Genomic DNA, 7,276 nt, shown 5'->3' with positions numbered 1-7,276 from the left:
GGCTCTATAATATATAAACGACTTTTGGAAAGCTCATATTCTGAGCTAGCCATTAAAAAATATGGTCCACAGATCTACTTGAATCTGAACAACCCTTTAACTCGAACAGAATATGGATAAATATGACCTTGGCACCCGGTTATCCGAACAATCAACTTATACCGTTTAAGTTTGTTCACAGACTGTATTTATCCAAGGAAACATTTTACAATGAAATTGGCACCAACTCCCAACTTTTCACTGTGTCTCCTAAATCATATGATGTGGGAGTGCCCTGCAGTTAAATGCTTCTGAGTCAAAGTTACAAAATTCATTTCGAAGTGRGTACATTTAAGTATTCAATGCTTTGCATCTATTATGTTACTCAAGGATGATAGCCCCTTGAATCTCTCAATCAATCAGAGAAGATTACTGCTGGCAGGCAGTACTGCTAAGAACATGGCTCCCGGGTGGGGTGGGAGGGAAGATTGGGACTGAAGGGGGGAATGGGTTTAGGTTATCTTTGTATGCATTTCTTTGATTGTTTTTGTACCTGTAACCCACCCTCTGAAAAAAAAGACTAAATTAAAGCTGGTCACAGAAAATGTTTACTTAGCAAAATAGATAGGATCTTGAAACCATGGAAAGGGAAACACCTGTCCATCCATGGGAAAATTACCCTGATTAATTGTCTAGTGATATAGCGGTTTACATATCTATTCATTTTATTTGGAATGGCAAACCAGATAAAGTTGAATGGGTATATTCATATAATGAATATGAGTTTGGATGGTTAAAACGATTAAATATCAAGGCATCTTTCTTAAAGCTTATATTTTACCAAAACTGTATCTAAATCCAAACTGGTTTTCCAGTAAGCTACTAAGAGAGGCACATCCGATGTTTAAAACGGGGGCTCTTAGATGTTATACCGAATAAAACCATCCATTTGCGGTGGATTGACAATGGAACCCTGTTTAAAGTATCCCCTTTTTTAAATGAAGCCGTATAATTCTAATTTTATCCTCCAGAAGAGGCACAACACATATTACAGCAAATAATATGGCTAAACTCCAATGTACTGATAGTGGATAAACCAATTTTCTTGAAGATAATGTATAAGGAAGGTATCATGTTTATGAATGACATTGTAAACAACGACGGTAACACAAGCAATTAATCATAGTGTATGGAGATGTATGCTCAATACAAAATTATAACCAATTCATTGCAGCTCTGCCACAAAAATGGAAGAGGCAATTACTTGAAAGAGAAAGGAATGAATTATTTTGTCTTCAACCAATTCAAAATCATAAATGCCTTAAAATGACCAATATACTGAGTATACAATGACCAATAAAATTTGATTTGATTTGATTTACAAAACGTTAAGAACACCTGCTCATTCCATGATTTACACTATATATACAAAAGTATGTGGACACCCCTTCAAATTAGTGGATTTGGTTATTTCAGCCACAACCTTTGCTGACTGGTGTATAAAATCTAGCACACAGCCATGCAATCTCCATAGACAATCATTGGCAGTAGATTGGCCTTACTGAAGAGCTCAGTGACTTTCAACGTGGCACCGTCATAGGATGCCACCTTTCCAACAAGTCAGTTCGTCAAATTTCTGCCCTGCCCGATCAACTGTAAGTGCTGTTATTGTGAAATGGAAACGTCTAGGAGCAACAACGGCTCAGCCGTGAAGCGGTAGGCCACACAAGCTCACAGAACGGGACCGCCGAGTGCTGAAGTGCGTAGCGCGTAAAAAATCGTCTCTCCTCGGTTGCAACACTCCCTATCGAGTTCCAAACTGCCTCTGAAAACAACATCAGCACAAGAACTGTTCATCGGGAGCGTCATGAAATGGGTTTCCATGGCCGAGTAGCCGCACTCAAGCCTAAGACCACCATGCGCAATGCCAAGCGTTAGCTGGAGTGGTATAAACCTCGCCACTATTGGAATCTGGAGAAGTGGAAACGCATTCTCTGTAGTGATGAATCACGCTTCACCATCTGGCAGTCTGACGGACGAACATGGGTTTGGAGGATGCCAGGAGAACGCTACCTGCCCAAATGCATAGTGCCAACTGTAAAGTTTGGTGGAGGAGGAATAATGGTCTGGGGCTGTTTTTTAAGGTTTGGGCTAGGCCTCTTAGTTCCAGTGAAGGGAAATATTAACGCTACAGCATACAATGAGATTCTAGACGATTCTGTGCTTCCAACTTTGTGGCAACAGTTTGGGGAAGGCCCTTTCCTGTTTCCTGTGACATTGCCATTGTGCACAAAGCAAGATCCATACTTGTATTTTTTATTTAACCTTTATTTAACTAGGCAAGTCAGTTAAGAACAAATTATTATTTACAATGACGGCTTACCCCCTGACCTCAACCCCATCGAATACCTTTGGGATAAATTGGAACGCCGACTGCGGGCCAGGCCTAATCGCCCAACATCAGTGCCCGACCTCACTAACGCTCTTGTGGCTGAATGGAATCAAGTCCCCGCTCCAATGTTCCAACATCTAGTGGAACTATACCGCGTAAAATTCAAGAAAGTTAGGAACAGATTTTCAATGTCCTAATACCATGGCACCGGGTTTATGAACTGACATAGAAAATAACAATTGACGCATCAATCCGTTCTTTTCAATTTAAGCTATTATATAAAATTCTCACTACAAAAAAAATTATACAAATATGGGGCATTGAACAGTCAGCCCTGTGCAGACTCTGCCACGAGGAAACAGAATCAATAGAACATCTCTTTTGGTACTGCCTTCGGTGGCTTGTTTTTGGAGTCAGGTCCCGGAATCGTTGTCATGTCATAATATCAGGGCGCGGTTGGACCTGCAAACTGTATTGTTGGGGATTTGAAGGACCACATTCAGTCAATTGGAAATATAATTGTGCTCTTGGGTAAAATGTTTATTTTGGGGGCAATTTCAGCAGAAATGTTGCAGATGGGGAGGTTCAAGTCCCTAGTGAGACACCATGGTAGAATGTAGGGATGTATTGCAAGAGGAAATTGTAGAATGATAATTTACTGGGAAAGATGGGTTGAACTGTGGCTATCAGAAGGTTGGAATTCATGAGTGTGGGAATAAATATATACACAGTATAAATGTTTGAGGTCCTCCAATCAGGGGTAAGGGTGGGGATGTGATTATTGTATGTTTTGCTTTTAGTTATTTATGTTTTCTATTTTGGTTTTATGCTGTGAGCGGTGTGTGCTGGTTCTGGTCGTTATTGGTGCGATCGCTTCCGTCGGGTTGGTCCTTCCCGGCCTTGGAAAATGCCTTTGGGCCGGTGGACGGGGGCTTCGACATGCCGGCATCTCGGGGTGGGGTGGGGTGGCGGCGAGTGCACCCACGGACAAGAGAAGCCACTTATGGGAACGACCATTCATATTGTCTTTGTATTGTATTGAGTTGTCGTTGTTTTAATAAAAATAAATAAACATCGCTGGGAGCTTTCTTCCCATCTTGATCAATTTTTATTGTTAATAACTTTGAAAAGCTATCTCAACATATTTTAATTTCTTTAATCCTCTTTGGAAACAAACTGTGAAAAAAAGCTGAGATTCCTTCCCCATTCTGTTTGTATTATTAACACTAATTACCATACTAATTACCGTACTTTCTGCTGAAATCCAAATTACAATTTTAATTAAGTCAGGGTTTCCCAAAGTCGGTCCTGGGGGCCCACCCTTGGTGCACGTTTTGTTTTTTGCCCTAGCACTAAACAGCTGATGCAAATAACCAACTCATCATCAAGCTTTGATGATTTGAATTCAGCTGTGTAGTGCTAGGGCAAAAACCAAAAACGTGCACCCAGGGAGGCCCCACGACCGATCCTGAATTAAGTCACTCTTGCCCATTACTTTAATCATAGAAAAAGGTGGAATAATGATATGTAATTAAATCATAGTTCCCAACGAGGTATGCAATTAACAAATGAGTTAACACAGTGTACTTGGAATGGATACTGATATTACATTCTACACCATTCATAGTATATGGCTTTTTAATAACACATTTTCATTATTGTTCTCTAATTACAGATATTTGGTGTGAGAGATGTTCAATAACAACACACCTCTCTATTTCATGATAACATCTCTCTAGCAATACCGTTGCATACAGTGGGGCAAAAAAGTATTTAGTCAGCCACCAATTGTGCAAGTTCTCCCACTTAAAAAGATGAGAGAGGACTTGTAATTTTCATCATAGGTACACTTCAACTATGACAGACAAAATGAAGAAAAAAAATCCAGAAAATCACATTGTAGGATTTTTAATGAATTTATTTGCAAATTATGGTGGAAAATAAGTATTTGGTCAATAACAAAGTTTATCTCAATACTTTGTTATATACCCTTTGTTGGCAAGACAGAGGTTTTCTGTAAGTCTTCACAAGGTTTTCACACACTGTTGCTGGTATTTTGGCCCATTCCTCCATGCAGATCTCTTCTAGAGCAGTGATGTTTGGGGCTGTTGCTGGGCAACATGGACTTTCAACTCCCTCCAAAGATTTTCTATGGGGTTGAGATCTGGACACTGGCTAGGCCACTCCAGGACCTTGAAATGCATTTTACGACCACTCCTTCGTTGCCCGGGCAGTGTGTTTGGGATCATTGTCATGCTGAAAGACCCAGCCACGTTCATCTTCAATGCCCTTGCTGATGGAAGGAGGTTTTCACTCAAAATCTCACGATACATGGCCCCATTCATTCTGTCCTTTACACGGATCAGTCGTCCTGGTCCCTTGCAGAAAAACAGCCCCAAAGCATGATGTTTCCACCCCCATGCTTCACAGTAGGTATGGTGTTCTTTGGATGCAACTCAGCATGTCCTCCAAACACGACGAGTTGAGTTTACCAAAAAGTTCTATTTTGGTTTCACTTGACCATATGACATTCTCCCAATCTTCTTCTGGATCATCCAAATGCTCTCTAGCAACTTCAGACGGGCCTGGACATTACTGGCTTAAGCAGGGGGACACGTCTGGCACTGCAGGATTTGAGTCCCTGGCGGCGTAGTGTGTTACTGATGGTAGGCTTTGTTACTTTGGTCCCAGCCTCCTGCAGGTCATTCACTAGGTCCCCCTGTGGTTCTGAGATTTTTGCTCACCGTTCTTGTGATCATTTGACCCCACGGGGTGAGATCTTGCGTGGAGCCCCAGATCGAGGGAGATTATCAGTGGTCTTGTATGTCTTCCATTTCCTAATAATTGCTCCCACAGTTGATTTCTTCAAACCAAGCTGCTTACCTATTGCAGATTCAGTCTTCCCAGCCTGGTGCAGGTCTACAATTTTGTTTCTGGTGTCCTTTGACAGCTCTTTGGTCTTGGCCATAGTGGAGTTTGGAGTGTGACTGTTTGAGGTCGTGGACAGGTGTCTTTTATACTGATAACAAGTTCAAACAGTGCCATTAATACAGGTAACGAGTGGAGGACAGAGGAGCCTCTTAAAGAAAAAGTTACAGGTCTGTGAGAGCCAGAAATCTTGCTGGTTTGTAGGGGACCAATACTTATTTTCCACCATAATTTGCAAATAAATTCATAAAAAATCCTACAATGTGTATTTCTGCTGATTTTTTTTCCTAATTTTGTCTGTCATGGTTGAAGTGTACCTATGATGAAAAATTACAGGCCTCTCTCATCTTTTTAAGTGGGAGAACTTGCACAATTGGTGGCTGACTAAATACTTTTTTGCCCCACTGTATGTACCTTATCGATTTTGGACACAGGCGGTCATAGGGACTTAGATCAAACAAAATGTTCAACACTGTCACGCCCTAGCCTAGTTATCTTTGTTTTCTTTATTATTTTAGTTAGGTCAGGGTGTGACATGGGGGATGTATGTTGTTTTGTATTTGTCTAGGGGGGTTTTGTGTTTATGGGGCAGTGTCTAGTCTAGGTGTATGTATGTCTATGGTTGCCTAGATTGGTTCTCAATTAGAGACAGCCTGTCTATCGTTGTTTCTGATTGGGAACCATATTTAGGAAGCCATATTCATTAGGTAGTTCGTGGGTGATTGTCTATGTGTAGTGTTTGTGTCAGCACTATTTGTTTGTAGCGTCACGTTGTTTTGTTAGTTTGTCAAGTGTTCTTCGTTTCGTTTCATTAAAAGAAGAATGCATTGTTATCACGCTGCAACTTGGTCCTCCTCTCTTCCACCATACAACGATCGTGACAAACACATTGACGTCCGTAGGCTACCCAGAGAGCTTATCATCATCATAAAATGTGATGATTGATTCTTCATCAGTAATAAATGCAAATATTCTTTCATAATCTTTATTATTCTTTCCACTACCACAGAGAGACTGTGGGCACTCCTGGATATTTATAGTGGGTAAAAGGAGATGTGGATTGCTTAATGCTAGCTGTTGTTGACTGTAATTCAAGTGATATTGGTCCCAAGGAAGTTGAAGTGACAGATAAATTATAACCTACTGATGTTGCTGGACTTCTTGACGCTGAAATGCATGCTTGAACTAAATGTGTTCATGATATGTGGGCCCTTGAAATATTTTACTGAACCATATAGGATACTGTCAGAGTACAAAAACAGTTATTCTATTCATTCCCTCTGTATTCTCAAAGGTAATCGTTATTACTTCAAGTTGTATGGATTTTTCCAGACAATGGCTTTGAACCATTGTGAATGTGTTCTCCTTGTGCTGGGCAGTATGAACAAATGGGAATGGGATGTTTGCCCTCCAATGGAATATTGATTCTATGTGTTGTGTGGAGGGGGAGACCAAATACTGTGACTGCTCCACCTCGCTCCACAGACAACTGTAGTCCCATGGACAGGCTCTTTGGACTGCTGGGAGAAGAGACAGATTTATACACACAGAGTTGTGTTGTTGAAAAAGTAGCCGTTAATAAAGAACTACACATATAGTTGCCATGTTAAAATAATTGTTTTCTTGTCTGCCTTGTAGTTCTAAGATTTGATAGCTCCATTGCTTTATGCCTGCACGTTTTAGAGACTGATGTCTAACATTGTAGATATTAACTAGAAAATAGTAAGCCTACGCAGAAAGGAACAACTAAAATGTGAAAATGTAATTGTTGTAAAAGGCTGCATTGCCACAAGCTGGGCGTTCCAGGCTCAGCCGACAGTCCCCTTGGTGAGTCCGCAGGGACTCCTCCTGAAGGCTTACATAATGTTGGCACCGGCCTGAGAGATCTAAGGCACGGCCCCAAGAATTCCTCCTGTTACGTTTAGGTCAAACGTATCATTGACCAGGCAGCAGGAACATCTATATCTCTCCATCTCT

The sequence above is a fragment of the Salvelinus sp. IW2-2015 genome, linkage group LG25, assembly GCF_002910315.2.
Source record: "Salvelinus sp. IW2-2015 linkage group LG25, ASM291031v2, whole genome shotgun sequence".
NCBI classification, from domain to species: domain Eukaryota; kingdom Metazoa; phylum Chordata; class Actinopteri; order Salmoniformes; family Salmonidae; genus Salvelinus; species Salvelinus sp. IW2-2015.
This window is presented reverse-complemented; position numbering follows the sequence as displayed.